Genomic DNA, 24,243 nt, shown 5'->3' on the forward strand with positions numbered 1-24,243 from the left:
AAACTATAGTCAAAAGACTAAGTAATGCAATTCCATAACTTTTTGCCAGCATGGTCTGAAGATGATCTGTGCCAATTTTGGTGAAAATCAGATGAACAAAAAGAAGGAAAATTCAAATGGGAGATTTTTTTTAATGACGAAAAATGACATAATATAGTCCTATCGAATCAGGATGACCCAAGGAATCAGACGACCAAACGGTTCAAATTTTATTAACAAAAACATGAGTGCAACTTTGGACAGATTGTGGCACTAGAAGGATTGGTTTAGAGACTGTAAATCTTCTATGGTGACAGAACAGACATTCCTTTATCAGTCTGCCAAATTTCACAACAACTATATTTCTAGAAATAGCCAAACAATATAGATTTGTGTTTTACTATGGGTGGTTGTTTTGTTAGAAAACTCTTTTCGATTCAAGGTTAATTTGTTGTGGCTTCAGGGTAGTATGACACTATCTGCATATGTAATCGCTTGACCTTCTTGTCTTAATTTACAGATATGAAACACACACAGAAAAATAATGGTTTAGTATTCAGTTTCCCCGCAAAATCCATCCCAGCAGACTGCTAGGTAGCATTAAAGTGTGTATTAACACCCTCACTGCAGCAGAAACAATGAAAGCTTCAACCTCATTCTGTGACTCATTGTTAAAGGAGAAAGCTCATGAAGTTGCTGCCACCCCCCCCCCCCCCCCATAAACTAAGCCCCTGTGTGCCTAACATTTACAGCTAATTATCCAAAAGGCAAATAAAGTTAAGTGCTAACATCCATGACTCACAAGAGCTACCATATAAGTTAGCTATGGTTTGGTTAAGGCAATAGGAAGTCTAGTAGGTTACACCTGTCCACGTTCTTTCACTGCATGATTTGGTTTATTAAAATGAATTAGAATGATCCAAAAATTCAAGATATGGGGGCAGAAATGTATATATTTATTGTATATAGTTAATCAGTATCACGCAAATGCAGTATTCATTTAATAAAGCAAGTTAATAAACAATAATTTAATATTAAGACACTTATGTTTTTGACACAAAATGTGTCTGTTTTTGCTCCATTTCACCGACAAATATAATTCCCATTTGCGTCTCTGAGCATGATTCCTTTCTGAATGAATCAACTGTTTAAATGATTCGGTTCAATCACAATGACTCACTTATTAACAGTGACTTTATGCCACCTACTGGCAGTTTTAATTTCACATTTAAAGTATCTTTTAATAATAATATTGATAATAATAATTTCAAATATCAGTATTTTATGTTTAAAATATCGAAACAGTATTAATACATTTGTAACGGCAGGTTAGAACATCAATGTCCTGCATCAAACAGTGTGCAAATGCATCTTAATGCCACTTCTGATGCAGCTTCTGTGTTTCCTCTGCATTGTAAAGATTAATTTTGTCAATACTGATTTAATTTGCTTGGTAACAGCCCAAATGACTTATTATTGTAATCGACTGATTCAGTTCAAGAATTTGACTGAAAAGATGATGCACAATTTTAGAAAAAAATGGCTTAAAATTCAGTTTAAACTTATTGGAAAATATTCATTTCTATCATTGCTGTCAACTAATCACCACAAAGAATACGCAGCATATCAAAAACTTTAGGAGTCAGCTGTCCCTAATATATTTAACATTTTGTTTAGAAATGATTTTTTAATAAATATGGGACGTGCCCTTTTTTCCACTTGAGCCCCTGCCCCTCAAAATGTCTGTGCACGTCCCTGATTGCAAGTGTAGCCAAAACAAATAATACTTATGTAATTTTCCAGTCAGTATTAAATAATATAATAAATATGATTTTCATTTTGTAGTGTTTTTTTTTTTACAGGTTTGATAACTTGAAAGGTAAATTAGACTTGAAAGTAACTCTAAAGTAAAATAATTAGTAGTCTGATTACTTATAAATGCAATAATCAGTAAAGAAATCAAATTACAATTTGAAAGAAGTATTTAGTCATTTGTAAAGTAACTTACCATATATAATATAGGATATCAAATACCACTGCTTCCTTTCATTTTCATTTGAACATAATAATAGCAGCAGAAATGTACTTAGTTCAGGGAAATGTGTATATATACAGCCATTACAATGAAACGAAATATTACATAAATTTGCTTCTTTTTATTTTCTTTTTATCATAAAGATAAACTGAATTAAGGCCAAAGATTACCACAGATTTGAGTTTGAAACATCTACATTCTCGCCTGAAATACTTTTAAAATTACATTTCATGACACAGTAACAGGAATATTTTGAAATTATCAGAATAAATGGTGGTTGAAATCACAATACTGCATGAACTCAACCAATCAGGATGTTTATCGCCCAAGTCCCGGCCCCGGAAGTTACGGAACTTTAAAAGTACCACCTCGCCAGCAGGGACTTTCTGAGGGGCTTTTTTTTTTATTTTTATTTTTTTATTTTTTTTACCAAGAACTTTATTTACCATAGATCCTGGTTTCTCTGTTGGAAACACACCGAGTACCAGCCCAAAGTCCCTAGTTCCTGGGTAAAGTTCCAGCGGTGGAAACGCGGCTAGTCTCTTTGGGTTTGCTGAAATAGTTTTGTTGAAGCGTCTCAGTGGAAGCAGCTCTTGTCAGATTGTAAACCTTCTCTCTTCTTTGCTCAGAGGAAGTTACAGAACAGTCAGAGAACTGTAGTTCAAATATAAATGAACAATGTTATTAAATGTATTTAATTTTTGCTTTGAAAACCTGATGTCATGAATAAATCCTCTTTTTCAATTTTCTTTCTTTCTTTTTTTTTTTTTAATTAATCCCGAACTTACTTCCGGTGTTAGACACTGAGGGTCACTGTTTTTTCCTCACCACACACCTTTCCAATGAAGTCCAAGTGTAAATATTTAACAATAGCTTTAATGTAACATACATACAGCCAAGTATGGTGACCCAGACTCAGAATTCGTGCTCTGCATTTAACCCATCCAAAGTGCACACACACACACACACACACACACACACACACACCATGAACACACACCCTAAGCAGTGGGCATCATTTATGCAGTGGCCCCCAGGGAGCAGTTGGGGGTTCGGTGTCTTGCTCAAGGAAACCTCATTCGTGATATTGTCAGCCCGAGACTCAAACCCACAACCCTAGGAGTCAAACTCTCTAAACACTAGGCCACGACTTTCCCCATTTAAAAGCTTACTAACTATATTCAAAGCAATATAAAACATGCACAGATTAAATGTTTAGATATAACCTACTGCAAGCTACACAAAATAAAGCAGACATACTGCAATGTTGCTTTTTCCATTTGAGTTTCAGATAACTCTGAGAGCTGCTAGACACTGTCTGCAGATCAGCATTATGAATGTGTTTTTCTAACTGCTCTGTTTTTCCAGCAACAAAAACTAAGAATGAAACAGAAATGTATTTAATAAAGGTTACATTATTTTTGTTAAATGGTATATATATATATATATATATATATATATATATATATATATATATATATATATATGAAGACACACTCCAAAGGCCACATTAAAAACTTCACAAATGGAAGAATATTTTGATGTTTATGTTTTATTTTTTCTAATGCATATATATATGATTTTATCATTTTAAAAACAATAAGCAAAGATAACTCACCAATCACTACAATGATCAGAAGTCCATTAATCAGAGCAGATATGATGATGATAATCTGGAATTGTGTTTGATTCTGCACTGTACCAGCAGGCCCAGAAATCTCTGCTGGATCACGGTAACATTAAATGTAGAACTAGCACTTGCAGCCTCCAGAGGGCAGCAGAAGCTCCATAAAATTATATATGGTCATTTTTTAAATAACCAAAAATATCACCTATGACATAAAAGTTCCACAGTTCTGAAAACATATTGACTACTGTTTCTAGAGTAGGTTTCAGAATAGCACGATTAAATACTTATTAAATACGTATTAAATACTCTCCAATAATTCCTTTCATTTAGAACTCTAGTTCTGTTGACATACAATATGTATAAGAGTAGACTGATTAATATTGATATACTGCAGCTCTGCAGACTGTTGTCAGAAGAGCACAGCTAGTTGTTGGACAGAAACACACAAACCACAAAATGAGAGGATGGTGTCTTTGTCTTTAATGCTTTACTGCTTTAAAACCTGCACTTCCAGTAGTAACCACTTGGGGCTTTTGTGTTGCTTTATGATTGTTCACTCAAAACTATAGAAAGTCTATCACCATTAATTACTCATCCTCATGTTGTTTCAAACCTGTAAGATCTTTGTTCCTTTTCAGAAAACAAATTAAGTTATTCTGGATGAAATCCGAGAAATTTCTGACCCATCATAAAAAGCAACACAACTAAAACGCTCAAGGCTCAGAAAGGTGGCTTTATTTTTATTTTGTTCCTTCATCGGGAAAGTGAAAAAGATTTTTAGTGCACATAGCAGACATACTGCAATGCTGCTCTTTTTCCATTGGTGGTTAAGACTGTGAGAACTTGATCAAAATAAAGGTATTAACTCTTCTGCCATTTCACAGTTAAACCTCAACTCTAGACAAAGGTGAGAAGTAGTTGGTGATCAAATGTCACACCCAGTGGAACATGTTTCTGGTTTTGGTTTAGCACTTCATCAGTTGAGTTTAGTTACGTAGTGTTATTTATTGTTATATTATTATTTATTAACAATGAATCTGGAAACGGATCTAAATGTTTGTCTGTGTCCATACAGTCATAAACTCCAAATTCTTCAATACTTACATTACTAAATATGATGTTGAAATGATTTAGCAAAACATCTTTCTCAGATTATCAAGAGTGACATACTCAAACACACAAAAACATACACACGAAAAGTATGTTTTCATAATGAAACAACTCTATAATAAACATATTCTAAAAATCGCTTCATTATGAATTCCAGGTTATAATAACTGAATTGTGTTCTTAGAATAAGGGTCTTTTTCATAAATGTCAAGTCGTGAAAAATATTTATGTGAGTTTTAAATATTGGTATTTAATAATTACTATTTATATATTGATAAACTATTTGATAAAGGAAGGCATTAGAGGCAGTCGTATTACAACCCAAGCGGAAAATTGAAATAAGTATATTTCAAATTTAAATTTTTCCATCTAAAATATTTCTGTCATTCATTTGTGAGCATTTTTTTTATCTTTATTCCTGATTTCTGTTTGAATGCTAAAGTATACACAAAGAAGTTTTCTCAAAATAAAACACATTTTATTAAAAACCCTGAGTTTGAGAAAAGTATATACAAACCACAACAGATTTCATTTATAGGCATCAATTAAACCATCTTGACAAAATAAACAGTCCTCTGTATTGTATCAAATGTAACCTCATCTTGTTCCTATAACATTGAGAAGAAAATGATCAGGCTTCACACAAATAATGAATAATGTGCACAGAATCCAATCTAGGGTCAAAGTTGTAGAAAAAGAAATATCCACATCGACAACCTCTCAGATAAACAATTTTCAGCAGATAGTGATTAAGACAAATAAACTGTTCCAAATAACATAAAGAAACCAGCTAGAAAAAAAAGTAAAAGTAAAAGTAAATAATAAGAATGATAGTAATAATAATAATAATAATAATAAACATTTCTAAATGCCACATTTCATCTGAAGCAGGAGATTGCAAATGTTTTAATGCCACTACACCAAAATATGATGATTCTCACCAGGACCCAATAAAATGCAAAGGCAGGGACATAATTTCATGTGTAAAACATTAATACGATATTTATACAATGAAATACAAGTGTGCCCTGCATAGACAGTAAATAGACAGTGTTATATTCTACTTTTTATTAGAGTTACAAACCCCATTCTAAAAAAGTTGGGACACTGTACAAATTGTGAATAAAAACAGAATGCAATGATGTGGAAATTTCATATTTCATTATATAATATTTAGAATACAACATAGATGACATATCAAATGTTTAAACTGAGAAATGTAGCATTTTAAGGGAAAAATAAGTTGATTTTAAATTTCATGGCATCAACACATCTCAAAAAAGTTGCGTCATCCCCTCTTCTTTTCATAACAGTCTGCAAATGTCTGGGGACTGAGGAGACAAGTTGCTCAAGTTTAGGAATAGGAATGTTGTCCCATTCTTGTCTAATACAGGCTTCTAGTTGCTCAACTGTCTTAGGTCTTCTTTGTTGCATCTTCCTCTTTATGATGCACCAAATGTTTTCTACGGGTGAAAGATCTGGACAGCAGGCTAGCCATTTCAGTACCCGGATCCTTCTGCTATGCAGCCATGATGTTGTAATTGATGCAGTATGTGGTTTGGCATTGTCATGTTGGAAAATACAAGGTCTTCCCTGAAAGAGACGATGTCTGGATGCGAGCATATGTTGTTCTAGGACTTGGATATACCTTTCAGCATTGATGGTTCCAAATGTGTAAGCTGCACATGCCACACAGAATGGTACGGTGGATTGTGTTCACCGACAATGTTTTCTGGAAGTATTCTTGAGCCCATGTTGTGATTTCCATTACAGTATCGTTCCTGTATGTGATTCAGTGCCGTCTAAGGGCCCGAAGATCACGGGCATCCAGTATGGTTTTCCGGCCTTGACCCTTACGCACAGAGATTGTTCCAGATTCTTTGAATCTTTGGATGATTTTATGCACTGTAGATGATGATAACTTCAAACTCTTTGCAATTATTCTCTGAGAAACTCCTTTCTGATATTGCTCCACTATTTTTCGCCGCAGCATTGGGGGGATTGGTGATCCTCTGCCCATCTTGACTTCTGAGAGACACTGTCACTCAGAGAGGCTCTTTTTATACCCACTCATGTTGCCAATTGACCTAATAATTTGTAAATTGGTCCTCCAGCTGTTCCTTATATGTACATTTAACTTTTCCGGTCTCTTATTACTACCTGTCCCAACTTTTTTGGAATGTGTAGCTCTCGTGAAATCCAAAATGAGCCAATATTTTGCATGACATTTCAAAATGTCTCACTTTCAACATTTAATATGTTATCTATATTCTATTGTGAATAAAATATTAGTTTATGAGATTTGTGAATTATTCCATTCCTTTCTTACTCACAATTTGTACAGTGTCCCAACTTTTTTGGAATCGGGTTAGTATATGTTAATCATAAAGAGAAATATAAAAGCCGTCGGTTCAATAAAATAATTATGATCAATTTATCATGACTTCTAACCAGTCTTTAGAAAGCTGAATGAAATATAAACAATATGAAATATAGTATTTTTTTTACTTATTTGTATATTTATTTGATTTTATTTACACAGTTTGGAAACGTCTACCATTGCATTCTGAAATATTTCTATAAGCAATAGAAAAATTAACCAAAAGAAGTGTCAGAACGCTATTCTGCAGGTCACCAAGAACCCTCAATAATTATCAAGACAGAAATTAATTTTAGTAATGAGGATGGATTCACAGTTTTTTAAGTGTAGACTGTCCTGATGTTGTTCTGTAACTTGTGTCTGCTGTAGATCAGTGTTGAGTTGTGATTTTTCTGCTGACCTTCTGTTTCCATCAAAAACTTTTAATAGTCCTAGAAATTGAACAGGTTTTTTAGATTCAGTATTTACAAAAGGTTGCACAATAATAATGTAGTCAAAATCATACAAATATTTTTACAGATGGCTGAGCATAACTCACCAATCAGTACAATGATCATAAGTCCGTTCATCAGACCTGATATGATGATAATAATCTGACATTGTGTCTGATTCTGCTCGATATATTCAGTCACTGTATGATTGTGACACTCAGTTAACACAGTTAGAGGAGTTTCTTCTGTAATAAAAATATACAGTCTGTTACTGTAGAAAAAATGTTACCGACTACAGATATGTAGCACTTAAGATAATTATAATATATTAATTGGAATTTATATAATATATATTTTTATGTGTATTACTACAGTATTACACGAGTATTACTAATGACTAGTATGTATGCAAGCAGTGATCATCAACATGTGTTGATAACTGAAGAAGTAAATGAACTCACCGTTGAAGTATATTCTGGTGCTGTTGCTGAGTTTTGGAGGTGTGCGTGTGTTCATACAGTAATAAACTCCTAATTCATCTGCAGTCACATTATTAATAACCAGACGATGTTTAAACTGCACTGAATATTTCTTTTGGAATATTACATTATGGTAAAAAGCTGATGTTGAGAATGACTGTAGAATGACTGTTGGAGGATCTGCTGCTTTCAGTAAAATCCAGTAAACCTCTTTTTCATCAAGATCACAGTTTATGATCACATTTGATCCCACATCAGTCAGTAGATCTGATACTGCACACTGACAACAGATTAATACATCTGTAAAAAATAATAATAATTAAACCCCTGTCATGCATAGCATAAAACTATTAATAATTTTAATACATTTACAAAGTATATAAATGTGCAGATATCATGTAAAAACTCACAGAGCTGAAGCTGAATGATCTTCATCTTGTTGTTGTGGGTTAAGACACTTCAGTATAAAATCTGCTTTCCTCCCAACAACACTGAAGATGAATCTGCTGCAGCTCTAAAGCAAAGACAGGAAGACAAAAAAAAAAAAAAAAAAAACTTCACACATCAAGCAGAGGAAGTCGAAGTCAATTTTTCTACATCACCTTATCCTTTCTTACCATCATCACTTCATTAAGTTTATCACGTTTGAGGTTTCTCAGATATTTGGTTTATTTCTTAGATTATGTCTGAAATTCAGAAATTCTCAATTGTTCAGGACACTCATGTAGTGTGTGTTTGAAGGCTGGTATCCTGACGCACTTGTTTGGTTTGGTTTCAGTTTAGTGTCAGGATCCAGAAGCTGATGCTCTATGTTTTGTCTTTTGTTGGGAGCACATGCTTCAGTTCTGATGCTCTTGTGCAAATTAGACAGTGGCCTGCAAATTGCAAATTGTGATTCACCTTGTTCTGACACCTTTCTACCATTTCCAGAATTATATAGATATTTTAGCAATTTGAGCTACAGTAGCTCGTTTTGAGATCAGACTAGACAGGTGGGCTTTGACTTGCTAGCCAAGACTTGTTTTGGGGATGTTCTGACCCATTTGTCTAGCCGTCACTATTTTGTTAAAGCCACTCAGATTTCTTTTCTTACCAATTTTCCCTGCTTCCAACACATGAAATTCAAGAACGAAATGTTCAGTAGATGTGTAATATCTCTCACAACATGACAGGTGCCATTGTAACAATGTAATCACAATCATCATGTTATTCACGGTCAGTGGATTCAGTTCTGTGCTTATAGCAAGCCACAATGTTTCAATTAATGTTGGTGGAAAAAAAATCATGTCCCCACCCAAGACTACCACAAACCATTTCATAGCAACTTTAAAAGGATCTAACATCACTGGTGTCAGAAACTGACTCACTCACTCACTCCCTCATAAAAAACAATCCCTCGCAGCCACCTACTGGCGTAACTATATAACCTGCACTGAAATCTTGTTATAATATCCACCACTAATGCAGAGAATGACAGCTTGTGTGTTAGATGTTTAACAGGGGCACAGTGTCTGGGTATGCTGGCGTGCAGGTGCAGATTGGGGGCCTGCCGAGGGCAGACATTTAATTCAATTGAGGGACTGAACAGAGCAGATAATCTGTTGGTGCAGTTAATAAACATAATTTGAAAGGTCAGAGGAAAATCCAGTCTGTACCCCTGTTGTTTTTGGTTCTTTATATCTCCATTTCAGTTTCTCTGCATATCATGAACGAGGATGTAGGAATATCTGCATTCTTGTGCTGCTCACATCATAAACTGGAGTCAAGTTATAACACTGTATCAAAAACACAATGACTGCAAAAATATATGCAATAATGTATGATATATACGTATATATATATATGTTTTTTTTTAATTCACTTAGACATTGATATTATGCCAGCGACTGGGCCTCAGCCCTTGGCTCTTCAAATACTGCTATCCTCTTTATCAAGCCACCTGAGCACTTAAGGCTGAGTGATTGAGGACTATACAGCAGCTATTACTCGCCCTGAAAAAGGATGGGGCATGCACCTATATTGGATTTACAACTGCTAAACAAATCACTGTTGAAACACTCGTTCAGAATGATTAAAGTGAAGCAGAGTCTCACGCACATTTAGCCCAAGGACTACTTCATATCGGTGGATCCAATATGAGGTAACTTTAAGACTGAATGGAGATTTCAAAAATTCACACTTACATATAATTAGCCAAAGTATTATAATGCATATTTGGGGTGCTGTCCTGGGAAGGGCTCCGAGCTCGGGAATGGCCCGGACCTATAGTACCCTATATATAAAAGTGTAAAATGAACTCTGGTGGAGGAGATGGGGTGGAGGGAGGATGCTGATAAACCGTCAATGGAGACAGGTAGGCTAAGTCAGCTTTATTTATACATTAGGGTTAATTATCTTAAGTGGCTCCACCTGTGCTAATAAGGCTAAGTATCTGACGTGCTTCTCCCGAATCTTGTTAATGAAACTACATTTTACGAGTTCACACTTACATATAAATGAGCCTGTCCTCCAACAAAAAATGACCATATAGATCATTTGTGCAAGCACCTTATTATGACCTATATTTACGTTTTAAAGTTAATAAAAATAATGACAGTATCGCATTGCGTCTGTCGTCATGAAATGACGTATAATGTCATTACCAATCAAAACACACATTTATTTAAATGGAATGTGTGGGCTTTTTACACCGATCTCACAGTATTTCCTACATATTTCACTAGGTGGCTTATTCATTCGAATGACCACACCTAATCACACCCCTAAACCAAACCCTCACAGAAATAATGCTAAATTATGATTTATTGAGCATATACTTTTTCATGCACGTCCGTTCCCTGGGATCGAACCCATGATAGCATGATTACATATCAAGGTATAACACAATAATCTACCAACTGAGCTACACGAAACTCAAATCAAAGTACAAATAAAAAGGTACAAAACATTAATACTAAAACGACCTTTTAATATTAATCATGGGTCGTATTTCAGGGATTTGTACAAACGACCTTTACAAGCGTATTGGTTGGAGGACAGGTTGATATAATTAGCTGAAGTATTATAATGCATATTTGGCGTGCTGTCTGGGGAAGGGCTCTGAGCTCGGGAATGGCCCGAACCTAGAGTACCCCCCAAACAGCAATAGCGGAAAGGACAGCCGCCAGACTAAGGACCTCCCCACAATAGCTTTGAGATCTGGTGGGGGCTGATATTTAGAAAGTCCTACCGGCTGCTTGTATGGGACTATGTGATTTGGGGCGCCCGGTCTGGAGGGCTCGAGCGGTTGCACAACTGGAGCACCTCAATGCATTGGAATGGATGAGCCCTACCGGCCGATAGAGGAGGAGCAGTGTGATTGGATAGCCTGATAAGGGGGGCCCGAGTTGCCTCGACTGGAATAGGTCACGGTGTTGGCCTATGGGCCCTACTGGCTTATGAGCCCCTGCTAATCAGTGGTCAACCAGGGCAGATAACTGACCGAGAGGACCCATGAAGCCTCCGATTGGAGATCAAGACTCAGGACGACGGACATGTAGGTCCTCTCAGTTGAGCAGATAAACAGGCTTTTGGCCGCCGACAAAGAGGACTCTTGCGACACCCGACGGGAGATCAATAATCACAGCATCAGATGGATAAGACCTGTTTGTGGGCAGCAAATAAAGAAAACCCAACTGGGATTACTCTCGCCGACATCTGACACGAGCACAATACTCAACGCCATCAGACGGGTAAGCCTTGCCGGCCGGGGAGCAGGAAAAAGAAAACATGACTGAGCAGGCTCTCGCTGCATCCGATGGGAGATCAGGACTCAGAACATCGAAAGGGTAAGCCTCACCAGGCGGGCGGGGAAGATATGGACAGAGTTTAGTGGGAGGGCGAGACTCTAGTCGTCGTACAGCGAGCATCGTCAGCCGTCAAACAGGAACTCTGTTCTTGTCATGGCATGACTACTTGCTGTTTGAAACCATGCAGGTGCACGAAAGAGAGCCTATGGAATCACTGATATATACTTAATATATACTAAAATATATACTTTCAGATGCACTGATAAACTGACGTTAAATATAAAATTACTATATTTAAAACAGCTAGTTGATGTAGTCGGGCACTACTGTCATCTCGCTTGTCCTGTGACAAATTTGCTGCATCTGCGCATGGAAGTTATCAGTGTAAATGTTCTGCAAAATCAGTCAACGGTGAAAAACAATAGTAGATTTAATTTAAAGTCCAACAATTTGACCCTAATATGGATGTAAACGAACGCGTTAAATATAAAGTATTCAAAACAGGTAAGTTCATATATTTGGAGTAAAGTTCAGTTGAACTGACGCATTGGTCGTACACGCTCCGCATTTGCTGCAGCCTGGAATTGAACTACTGGTTTCGTCTGGTCAGAGGAGAACTAGCCCCCCAACTGAGCCTGGTTTCTCCCAAGGTTTTTTTCTCCATTCTGTCACCGATGGAGTTTCGGTTCCTTGCCGCTGTCGCCTCTGGCTTGCTTAGTTGGGGTCACTTCATCTACAGCGATATCGTTGACTTGATTGCAAATAAATGCACAGACACTATTTAACTGAACAGAGATGACATCACTAAATTCAATGATGAATCCTAATGAATGTTGTTCAGTTGCTTTGATGCAATGTCTTTTGTTTAAAGCGCTATATAAATAAAGGTGACTTGACTTTACTTGATGCTCTGGACCACATGCCTCATGATGAGACCGATGCACTGCCACAGAAACAAGAATGAGATGCATTCTAACGTAACTGTGGCATTAAACTCAGTTAGTGAGAGCTCGTTTAAAATATTGCACATATCATTACCTGTTAAAGTGCAATGAAATAGGCTACCTTGTATCTGCAAACGACAGTGTGACAGTGTGTTCACACAATACCAGCCCACTAACTCACTCTTCTACTCTGATAACTATCATCGAGAGTCTCTCCTCTCATCAGATTGGGAATATTACAGTCTCTTTACAGCACTTGAACAGTTTGTCAGAATAAAATTGAAAGAGAGATATATGAGACAGATTTTGCTGGATTGAGAAAAGATATAAAAACAAACAAAAAAACTCTTGTTGTCAGCTGTTTGTTTTCATTGATGAAAACCATTTGAAAGGCAAGTTCATGTAAAAGTGACTGTATGTCACAAATGAGGGTATGTATAACTGGAAGCTCTGTATTCTTGTTTTTTTTTTTACAGTACATACATTATAGACACGATGACAACAGGAATGTGTGGGAGACATAATTCAGAAAACATCATATTGTAAAGAACCAGAATGTACAGAGATACTGTAACTGATAACTGTCTGTGTGTGTAGTACTATTATTTATAGTTTGATAATCTTAGAGGGAGTTCAGATTGACTGAATCTCAAAGGAAGCTGCTGTCATTTGTTTCTCACTAAACACATGAGTCACTCCTCCCATCAGACTGAGTATATCACAGAGTCTCTTCGCAGCACTCCTTCAGTCTGTCAGGAGGAAGAAGAGAGAGGAACTATGAGGAAGATCTTTCTCCACTGAGCCCAGATACAGAAACCAAAAAATAAAATAAAATGAACACCCTCAGTGCAGGTATAGACTATCTATAGTATAGCTGTGTGAGTTGATCTATAAGGCATTTCATGGAAAATCCAGGTTTTCAGTTCTCTGTCTTTTGGTTTCTCTGCAGCTCAATGAGGCCTCATTGAGTTGCAGAGAAACCAAAAGACAGAGAACTGAAAACGTACTCGGTTACTTACGTAACCTCGGTCCTCTCTAGAAGAGGGAAAGAGTACTGCGTCTTAGCTAAGATGCTACGGGAAAATTCTCTTTTCACGAAATACTGAAGCAAAAAATTATCCTTAATTTTGAATTTTTGTAAAGCGCGTTTGCAGCAGTACACAGCCATAGGCGAGACGGCTCGCTCGCTCATTGGCTGCTCTGCAGCAAGTGCACAGCCTATCGAGCGCAGGCTGATGCAATATCAGACCAATTAGGACGCTTCGCGCCCATCACGCCACTTCCCGCCGAAACGGGTGTGGCCCAACCCTATAAAAGGAGCTCGAAAAGGCTGACTCACCTGATTTATTTCATCGCCGAAGCGAACCAGAGTGAATCGTACGCACAGCAGAGAACGCAGTACTCGTTCCCTCTTCTAGAGAGAACCGAGGTTACGTAAGTAACCGAGTACGTTCTCTTACAAGAGTTGTCTCGTACTGCCTCTTAGCTAAGACGCTACGGGAACCCCATGTAAAACGCCGTGCGCGCAGGGGTCACACACCAATAAACCTGAAGCAACGCCCAGGATTTACAGTGCACAGTCACCCGAGGGACTCACAGAGAGCCCATGACAGGAGAGGGGGGGAAAGCCTTCCGTCCCATATCTAGCAGCACCCGTAGATGCGGCAATACAATCATCACACAGTCGAGGCAAGGCCTGACCAATGTGGCAATGCGGGCCTTACGTAATACTGCCCATATAACAGTCGGTAGCGCATAACGCTCACGAACTCAGAATTCCCATCAGGGCCCTGATTCGGTTACACTGACAGCAGCCTTGCTTGCAAGGCGGGAACCTCCAGGTTATAAAAGCTGATAAATGTAGACGGCGAAGCCCAACCTGCCGCCATACAAATATCCTGCAAGGAGATCCCAGTAGACCACGCCCACGACGGGGCGACGCCTCTTGTGGAGTGTGCTCTGACGCCCAGTGGGCACTGAAGGCCCCTGGAAGCGTAAGCTAACGCTATGGCGTCGACTACCCATCTGGATAGAGTCTGTCTCGAAACAGCCATTCCCTTGGAACGTCCACTGAATGAGACAAACAGCTGCTCAGTCTGTCGAAAAACAGCGGAGCGAGACACATAAGCTCTTAAAACCCTAACAGGGCAAAGAAGACTTGAGTCTCCATCCTCTCCTGATACCGACAGGGCAGACAGGGCAATAACCTGGGCCCGAAACGGCGTGTTGAGGGACTTTGCCACATAACCGTGCCTAGGTTTGAGTATGACCCTAGAGTCATTAGGCCCAAACTCCAAGCACGACTGGCTCACAGAGAGCACGTGCAGGTCACCCACACGCTTCACTGAAGCGAGAGCCAACAAGAATACCGTCTTGAACGACAGATGCTGGAGGCTAATCGATTGGATAGGCTCAAACGGGGAACCCTTCATGGCCTCCAAAAACCGTCGCGAGGTCCCATACAGGGACTGAAGGAGGTCTGGGAGGATTCAGCCTCCTAGCTCCTCTAAGGAAGCGGATGACCAAATCGTTCCTTCCTATTGACTGACCCAGCGCCGTTTCAGACAACGCTGCGATGGCCGCCACATAGACTTTGAGCGTGGATGGGGCTCTGCCCTTATCCAACAGCTCCTGCAGGAAGGAGAGAACCTCCATCACCTCACAACTAAGGGGTGAATATCCCGAGCTGTACACCAGCTGGAGAACACCGACCACTTCGGGGCATAGAGCCCTACACCATTACACCTCCTTCGAGAAATATCTGGGCAGCCGTGATACCGGTTTTTGTGTGCAGGCAAGCGGGCAACCGTACAGTCTTGCGCATTGCAAAAGACGCTGAAACAGTCACAATCCCTGGAACTGAAACAGCGGCGCGCTTAGGTTAGAGTTCGGCAGCGGCGACTCGTACACCGGCGCTTTCCTAGGACGGTTCTTCCAAAAAGGTGCTACAAGCAGTATGGAACATCTCGTTTCTCTCACCCGTTCTATCACCTGCGGAAGGAGGGAGACGGGAGGGAAAGCATAAAACGGGCAGCACGGCCATCTCCGTGATAGCGTGCTTTCGTTCTTGGAAAAGAACGCGGGGGAGTGAGCGTTTTCGTGGGACGCGAAGAGGTCCACCTCCGCCCCGCCAAATCTCTCCCACAACAGCCAGACTGTTTGCGGGTGTAGAGACCATAGGAGGCGTTCCGTCCGCCTGTACAGGTTTCGGGACCCGAGACCGCCCTGGTGATTTATGTAGGACAGCACAGACATGTTGTCCGAACGGACTAAGACGTGGCGGCCTTTGATTTGGGGACAAAAACGCGTCAGCGCATTCTCCACTGCCAGCATTTACAGACAGTTCTGGACAGTTCCCGTTCTGACCACACGCCAAAGGACGGTGTGCCCTCGAACAGCGCTCCACCTCCCAACGTGGAGGCGTCCGTCGACACCATCTTCACTGTCGAGGAAGTCCCCAGGCTTACACCTGATTGGTACCAGTCGATCTCTGTCCAGGGTTTCAGGGCTGTAATGCAGCCTTGATTGACCTTGAGACGCAGTCGACCAGATATCCGCGCTTTCAGCCAGAACTGCAGGGGGCGCATGCGGAGCAGGCCCAGCTGCAGAACCGGAGATGCTGAGGCCATGAGACCCAGCATCCTCTTACATTCTCTGAGCGAAACAGTCACGGCGCAGCGGAGAGAACTCGCCGCGCGCTGCATGCTCAACGCGCTGTGGTGACAGCCGCGCCATCTTGGAACGTGAGTCCAGAGCTAAACCCAAGAACAGTATCGTCTGACTGGGGTTCAGCGAACTCTTCGCCCAGTTGACACTGAGACCGAGTCTCTCGAGGTGATCGAGTAGAACGGCTCTGTGCTCCACGAGCTCCGCTCGTGATTGAGCCAGAATTAGCCAGTCGTCCAAATAGTTCAGCACTCGCATGCCTCTGAGTCTGAGAGGAGCGAGCGCTGCGTCCATGCACCTCGTAAACGTACGAGGAGCTACGGACAAGCCGAATGGCAGGACTGTAAACTGGTATGCCTGACCCTCGAAGGCGAATCTCAAATATCGCCTGTGATTTGACGCTATCTGTATTTGAAAATACACTTCCTTCAAATCTATTGACATGAACCAGTCCCCTCTGCGAATATGCGCGAGGAGCTTCCTGGTCGTAAGCATTCTGAAACTGCGTTTCATCAATGCCCTGTTCAGCTGTCTTAGATCCAGTATGGGCCTGAGACCCCCGTCTCTCTTGGGCACCAGAAAATATCTGCTGTACAGCCCCCCCTCGCTTTGAGCTTGAGACACAGGCTCTATAGCCCCTTTGCTAAACAGTTTTGATATTTCGGCCCGAAGTAGGTGTGCTACTTCTGTTTTTACCGTGGTTTCGACGCGCGCTAAAAAGCGCGGAGGGCATCGAGAAAACTGTAGCGAGTAGCCTCTCTTTATAATGCCTAGCACCCAATCCGAAACCCCTGTAAGCGCTGACCATGCATCCGCATGAATGGCTAAGGGCTGGATGCGAAGGGCGCTCTGTTGCCTGGGCAATGGCGGTGCTTCGGTGTGCTGCAACATGGGCGTTGCGCCTGTGGCATTTGAGGCGGGGAGCGCGCTGATCACAGCGGGCAGATCGCTCCTCCTCGACCCCGTCTCGGCACTTAACCGATCGAGGGAGGGCTGAGCGGGTCCCATAGGACTCGTGATGTCTGCGAGTAACCGTGGGCTGCAAATGTGCACATTTACTGCTTTTGACTCGCTGTCTGCCTGGGCAGAGCGTACGTGCACGGGTTTCGTTTTTACAGAAACCACGCGCCGCATGTAACATAGTGTTTGTGGGCACTGAGGAGTGGGCGCGTTTACTATGTGGAGCGCGTGACCGATCTGAGTCGATCTTATAGGCGCGAGCCCTGTGTGCAGGGCTGTGCTTACATGCGGAGATGGGCACTGAGGAGTGGGCATCGTCACTACATTTATAGCACCATCGGCCGTGGCCGGACGAACGTGCACGGGCTTCGTTTTTACAGAAACCACATGACGCGTGTGACATAGTGATTGTGGGCACTGAGGAGTGGGCACGTTTACTATGCAGTGCGCGCGATCGACCTGAGTCGCTTTTATGGGCGCGAGCCCTGTGAGAAGGGCTGTGCTTATATGTGGAGATGGGCACTGAGCAGTGGGCATCATCACCACATTTATAGCACCATCGGCCGTGGCCGGAACACCAGAAATTACACCTCCTTCGAGAAATATCTGGGCAGCCCTGATAACGGTTTTTGTGTGCAGGCAAGCGGGCAACCGTACAGGCTTGCGCATTGCAAAAGACGCTGAAACAGTCACAATCCCTGGAACTGAAACAGCGGCGCGCTTAGGTGAGAGTTCGGCCGCGGCGACTCGTACACCGGCGCTTTCCTAGGACGGCTTTGGGGCTCCCGGCCTCACCGTTATCCTCTGCCCGGTCCCCGCGGCGCGGGGCTACAGCCGGTAGAGCGAGAACGGGGGTCTCGAGCTGCGTTGCTGAAGCTGTTGTGATAATGGCTTTTGTGTGCAGGCAAGCGGGCAACCGTGCAGGCTTGCGCGCTGCAGAAAACGCTGAGACAGTCACAATTCCTGGAACTGAAACAGCGGCGCACTTGGGTGAGAGCTCGGCCACAGCGGAACTCGTACACCGCGCTTCGATGAAGCAGCTATCGCGTGAAGTGCAGACGCAGCCTGCTCAGCAGCAGAAAAGATTTGCGCGAGCAGAGGTGACGTCATGCAGCAGGCTTCAGATGGCAACACCGCTTTCGTCCGCCGTCCAGCAGAGGGCGGACAAAAGTGTGTTGCTATCGCCTGTTCCACCGGCGGAAGTGACTGGTATTTCCTGTTTTTAGCATCATCCAGTGTGGAGAATGCTAGTGAGACAGACGAACGAGTTTGCGCTGAATATGGAGCGTTCCAAGCCTTTGCCACCTCTACGTGAAGCTCAGGAAGAAATGAGGCGGGCTTTGAGAAGTACGCTCATCCGAAAGGAAACTACCATCCAGCCGGGAATGAGAGGAGGGGCGCCGGTGCAGACCACTCGAGGCCGAGACTCGTCGCGGCCATCGTGAGCACTCGCCTCGGTTCCTTCTCGATGTCAGCTCGTTTGCTGGGCTTCTGAGCAGAAGGCGCGAGATCCTCGGAGCTCGCCCAGCCCTCCGGAAGCGGCGCTTTTACGGCGCCTCAGTGGAGAATGCAGGCTCAGAGAAAAAGGCCAAGTGAGTCCTCAGAGTCACCATGGCAACAGCTCGCAGTGAGGGCATCCGCTGTCAGCGAGCGCGAGCGCTGCATGATCTTCACCCAGGCAGGAGACACAGATGACGTACCGGTCTCCCTCGCTGAGTGGGGCTCTGACGAGCCGCAGGAAGGCATCTTAAAAAAGATGCAAGATCTTTTACGAGTGTGTGTCGCAGGGCGAACACACACACACGCATAAAGAACAGCTGGATATAACAGAATTGAAAGGATATAGGCGCCGGACAGCGCAGCAGGAACGGCAGTGGAAGGCGGCGAGGCCAGCAGCTTCAGAATGGCTCGTCCCGCTGATATGCCTCTCAGACGGCGCTTGCTTCCTCCGTGATCCAGCGATGCGTGAGCTTCGCTGAAGAGATGAAAAATCAGGTGAGTCAGCCTTTTCGAGCTCCTTTTATAGGGTTGGGCCACAACCGTTTCGGCGGGAAGTGGCATGATGGGCGCGAAGCGTCCTAATTGGTCTGATATTGCATCAGCCTGCGCTCGATAGGCTGTGCACTTGCTGCAGAGCAGCCAATGAGCGAGCGAGCCGTCTCACCTATGGCTGTGTACTGCTGCAAATGCCCTTTACAAAAATTCAAAATTAAGGATAATTTTTTGCTTCAGTATTTTAGTGAAAAGAGACTTTTCCCGTAGCGTCTTAGCTAAGACGCAGTACGAGAGAACTCTCGTAAGAGAACCTGGATTTTCATGACAGGAATATATAAAACATCATTAAGAGAAATTATTCACTTGAGGACCAAAAATTCAACATTTCTCAGAGGAGTTTACGAAAGGAAGCTTCACTTTCACACTCATGTAAGTTACTGATTAAATGTACTCATTATTTTGTATAATCATCTTTATTTCACTAATATGAAAACATAAGCAGTGTTGAGACAGTTACTTTGGAAATGTAATAGGTTAGAAATTACAGGTTCTCTATCTAAAATGTAATAAATAGTGTAACTATTTCAATTATTTTATTAAAGTAATATAGCTGATTGCATTTAATATTTTTATTAACTCTCTAAATAATGTTTTCAACTGTTAATCTTTTCAAACATGTGAATCAGGCAAGGTTAACCTTACTATAGCATTCAACACTGATTACAATTTTGTCTCTTTCGAAAACTTTAAGAGTTTATCATTTTAAAGCACAGCCACCACAAAATCAGAAATACTTTGAAAAAAAGAAGTATATAGACTACATAAACGCAAATAGAAAATAGAACAATAGTAGTTCTTATACTATACCTTCTGTCAAATGATTTATGACTTTGACCTTTGACCTTTTGACAGGTTGAACTTCCGGTGACCTTATGATGGATGGGTTGAACTTCCGGAATGAGTTCAAGGGCTAACCTATGACCGTTTCCCACGCATCGATCATGTGGTTTTGACAGAAAGTTTTACCCTATTGACCTAGTTAGTTCTAAATTATATTTTTTGACGGCTAGTTTAAACGGTAAAGGAAACACTCCCCACGCATCGATCATGTGGTTTTGACAGAAAGTTTTACCCTATTGACCTAGTTAGTTCTAAATCATGGTTTTAGGAAACCCTCCCTATGCATCGATCATGTGGTTTTGACAGAAGCTGTTTGAACTTTGTGCCAGTTAGGTTGTTTGAAGTCTGTGGCAGTTAGCTTGTTTGAAATTTGTGCCAGCTAACTTGTTTGAACTTTATCCCAGTTATTATCGCTTCTCCCCCCCCCCCATTACATTCCTGAGCGGTGTATAAATGGGATCGGTGTGTTCTACATGCACTACCGGAAAGGGAAACATGAGCTACATGAGCATGGATGGTTTATCCTCCCCTCAATCGGCAGATGCCGGGCCGAGCAACAGGATGGCGGATAGTCTGACTATGGCGCCGAGAAAACCTTTCGGACACATCCCGTTGAAAAGTTTTCTCCATGAAATTTCGGAATGGACTAAAGGTGAATTTATGATGCGTAGTAACCGCGTATTCGGATACAAATTTCACAAACCAACTCGAGTTGTTACGCTCTACACCACCGACGGCCTCGGTGAGTTTCAGGCAGGGAAAGACGAGTGTCTGGTATTTCCTGAAAAAGACTGGTCTCTATTTTACAAACATGTCTGGAAGAATCTGAATGATGGTGGCGAGGAGCCTTTGTATGTGGCGGAGTGGGATGGGGCGACCCTGAATGTCCGGTACCGTGTGGTGGGTGACCATACTCAAAAGAGGTCGAATGATTCTGTTTACATATTCAGGTGTAAAGACAAGACAAAGCTCAACAACACTCGGTTTGGGGGCATCCTGCCTAACGAGCATCACAATCTGTATGAAATGCAATTTTTGTTCAAGTGGTGCGATCTGGATCTACTGAATAGGGTTTTTTCAATCATCAACAAAATGTTCAAATGGTGTGACATGCATGACGGATACAACAAAATTAAAGTGCAACTGTTCCACCCCGAGAGATGTGCGCGGAGCAGCACATACTCTCTGCCGTCCCCGCCCATTCACTACACCCATCCTAAAGCTCCGCGGTCGGACCTCGCCAACGTCGCGTATAAATCAAGGTTGAAGTGCTCCAACGCCCCCTCCCCTTTTCCACAGCGATCATAAAATACCGCGACCCAACCCTCCCAAGCATCATTTATAAACCTTGGCTGAAGACCACGTATGCAGCTGCGGTATCTCTTTCGACAGCATTCTCGACCCTCCCGACGACGACACAACCCTACATACTCCGACTGACGCCGGCGGTCCATCGGGCATCCACAATGACTGGGTCTCTGCTAAAACGGTTAGACGGCGCATAGAGTTGCAATCGTGCTTTGAAAACGATTGGGCTCCCGGCAACATCGTCACCTCTAAAGCCTCGGACCTCCAAAACGACTCTGGTCCGGCTATCAAACGTAGCTTAGACTCGGATCCGGTGATCGGGAGCACCTGCCCCCACGGAGGGGATAAAAGTTTAGGGGTCCTATCGCACGACTCATCTACATTCGAACACTTCACCGAACACTTCCTCATTCTAATCCTGGCTTCGACGCCACAGACGCATGTTTCACCGACGTCGGATTCAAAATCGTAAAAGCCGCAACCGTGGTTTTGCTGCAACATCTCATCAACGATAAGCAGAAGGACGAGTGCGAGGGCTGTGAGATTGACCATCCTAGCCAGCTGCAACATTCCTGTCTGTTTGACCCTCCCAACTACTACTTCGACACACACTTTGAAGAACTTTCGGGCAAGCTGTTTAAACCCTCTTTTCATTCCATTATCACTACCCTCCTGGAGAGGTGCGGGTTAAAATCTCAACCCCATCGTATTCAAGGAACAGTCGGGACTATTCTGCGCGAATTAAAAGATGAACCATTTATCGTCCCCAAGGTGGAAGAAATCAGGGCGAGACTTCTGGACAAACCCTGCAAGGAAATAGTCGGCGACGTCATTGATCTCTGGGAAAATCTCCCCAACGCGAATGGCCAGTGACCAAACCACCTCCAACATGGGTGCAGCCTGTAGCCTAAAGTTTTGTATGGAATTATTGTTTAAAGCGCATTACAGAGAGCAGATGACCGATCTCGTGAGCAAGATTATTATGGACGCATCCCACCCCGATACTCCGTGTCACGATACCGTGCGCGGGGCAAATCTCAAGAAAAATATGGTGTATATAAGAGGACTGGTTAGCTCATGGGACTATATGACGGACAAATGTGTTGACGGTGACAATCCACCCATTGTAATGATAAAACAGGTTCTAGATATGCTGTGTGAATCACAATCCCCGCTCGGGATCACCGATCTGCTGTGTACTTGTACGTACGTGGCGGATGTCTGTACCGAGCTAATGAAGAAATCAAAAGAATATGACTCCGACGATCAGGACGACGTTGTCAAAATCGTCGAAGTGATTAAAAACGTAGACAAAATTGTCTTAATGTACGTCGATTACATCCTAGACAAAAACATGATGGCCTGCCGCGATTTTCTTTTCTGGTTAGATTACCACTGACGGTATTATTAATCCATTTTGTATCCTGTAACATCCCTGTTATAACCATTTTACTTTTTAGTCTGTGTATGTAAAGTCATTATATCCATTTTGGATGTTGAATCATATTAATCCCATTTTTTACTTAGAGTGTGTATTTTTACATGTTGTATTAATACCATTTTACTTAGTCTCTTTATGTATTTTTTTATTATAGTATGTATGTTTTGTATTTTATCCATTTTTACTTATAGTATGTATGTATGTATGTTTTCTATCCTCTATTATATCCATTTTACTTATAGTATTTCTATCTTCTATTATATCCATGTTTACTATCTTTTATTATATCCTGTAACGTTTTTTTTTAATAAAAGATTGATTCAAACCGCTTGTACGCGTCATTCTTTTCCAACGGTTGCGACGGCACCATGGCGGAGCTCATGAAAGAGGCTTATTATACGCCCTCCAACCCGGGCTCTTTAGGGGGTAAAAAACGATTAAAAGACACCGTCTTGAAAGACAGCGGGGTGCGTCTAAGCGATAAACAGGTTTCAGAATGGCTGGCTGGTGAGGACGCTTACACATTACACAAACCAGCGCCTATAAAATACAAGCGAAACAGAGTGGTCGTGTTTGGGGTCGATACTCAGTTCCAGGACGATCTCGTCGACATGATAGCCTACGCTAAGGACAACGAGGGTCATAAATATCTGCTGACGTGCATTGACGTATTTAGCAAGTATGCCTGGGTTCGCGTGTTGAAGAATAAGAGCGGTCTCGAGGTCACTAGAGCGTTCGACTTTATCCTGGAAGAGGGCCGCGTGCCTCAGAAATTGCAGACGGATCAGGGAAAGGAATTTTTAAACAAACAATTTCAAGATGTGATGAAAAAGCACGACATCAATCATTTCGCTACCGCTACCGATTTGAAAGCCAGCGTCGTGGAACGATTTAATAGAACCTTAAAAAGTCGTATGTGGAGATTTTTAACGGCTACAAATTCCCGTCGATACATAGATGTTTTACAAGACATCATGCAGGGGTACAACACCAGTTATCATCGAAGTATCAGAATGAGACCCGTGGACGTCGGCAAAGTAAACGAGGATGAAGTGTTTCAAAACTTGTAGGCGATATAAAGAAGGCCAGAGATTCCCGTATTTAATTTCAAAGTCGGCGACGTCGTCAGGATTTCTAAAGTGAGAGGTCCGTTCGCCAAAGGTTATGCCTTCTGTCATGATGATTTATGACTTTGAC

At 42.0% G+C, this 24,243-nt stretch overlaps 1 long non-coding RNA gene across 2 annotated transcripts in view; it reads left to right on the plus strand.

Annotated features, from left to right (window-relative positions):
• Nucleotides 1–19,718: 19,718 nt before the first annotated feature.
• LOC132160023 (uncharacterized) overlaps nucleotides 19,719–24,243 on the plus strand; it is a 72,736-nt gene continuing 68,211 nt past the window's right edge. The window contains exon 1 of one of the 2 annotated variants that reach the window (XR_009437933.1): nucleotides 19,719–19,826. This is a non-coding gene — a long non-coding RNA (uncharacterized LOC132160023). The remainder of the gene's footprint in view (nucleotides 19,827–24,243) is intronic. The other variant, XR_009437932.1, reaches the window with a different exon arrangement.

Source organism: Carassius carassius, chromosome 16 (assembly GCF_963082965.1).
Source record: "Carassius carassius chromosome 16, fCarCar2.1, whole genome shotgun sequence".
Taxonomy (NCBI): domain Eukaryota; kingdom Metazoa; phylum Chordata; class Actinopteri; order Cypriniformes; family Cyprinidae; genus Carassius; species Carassius carassius.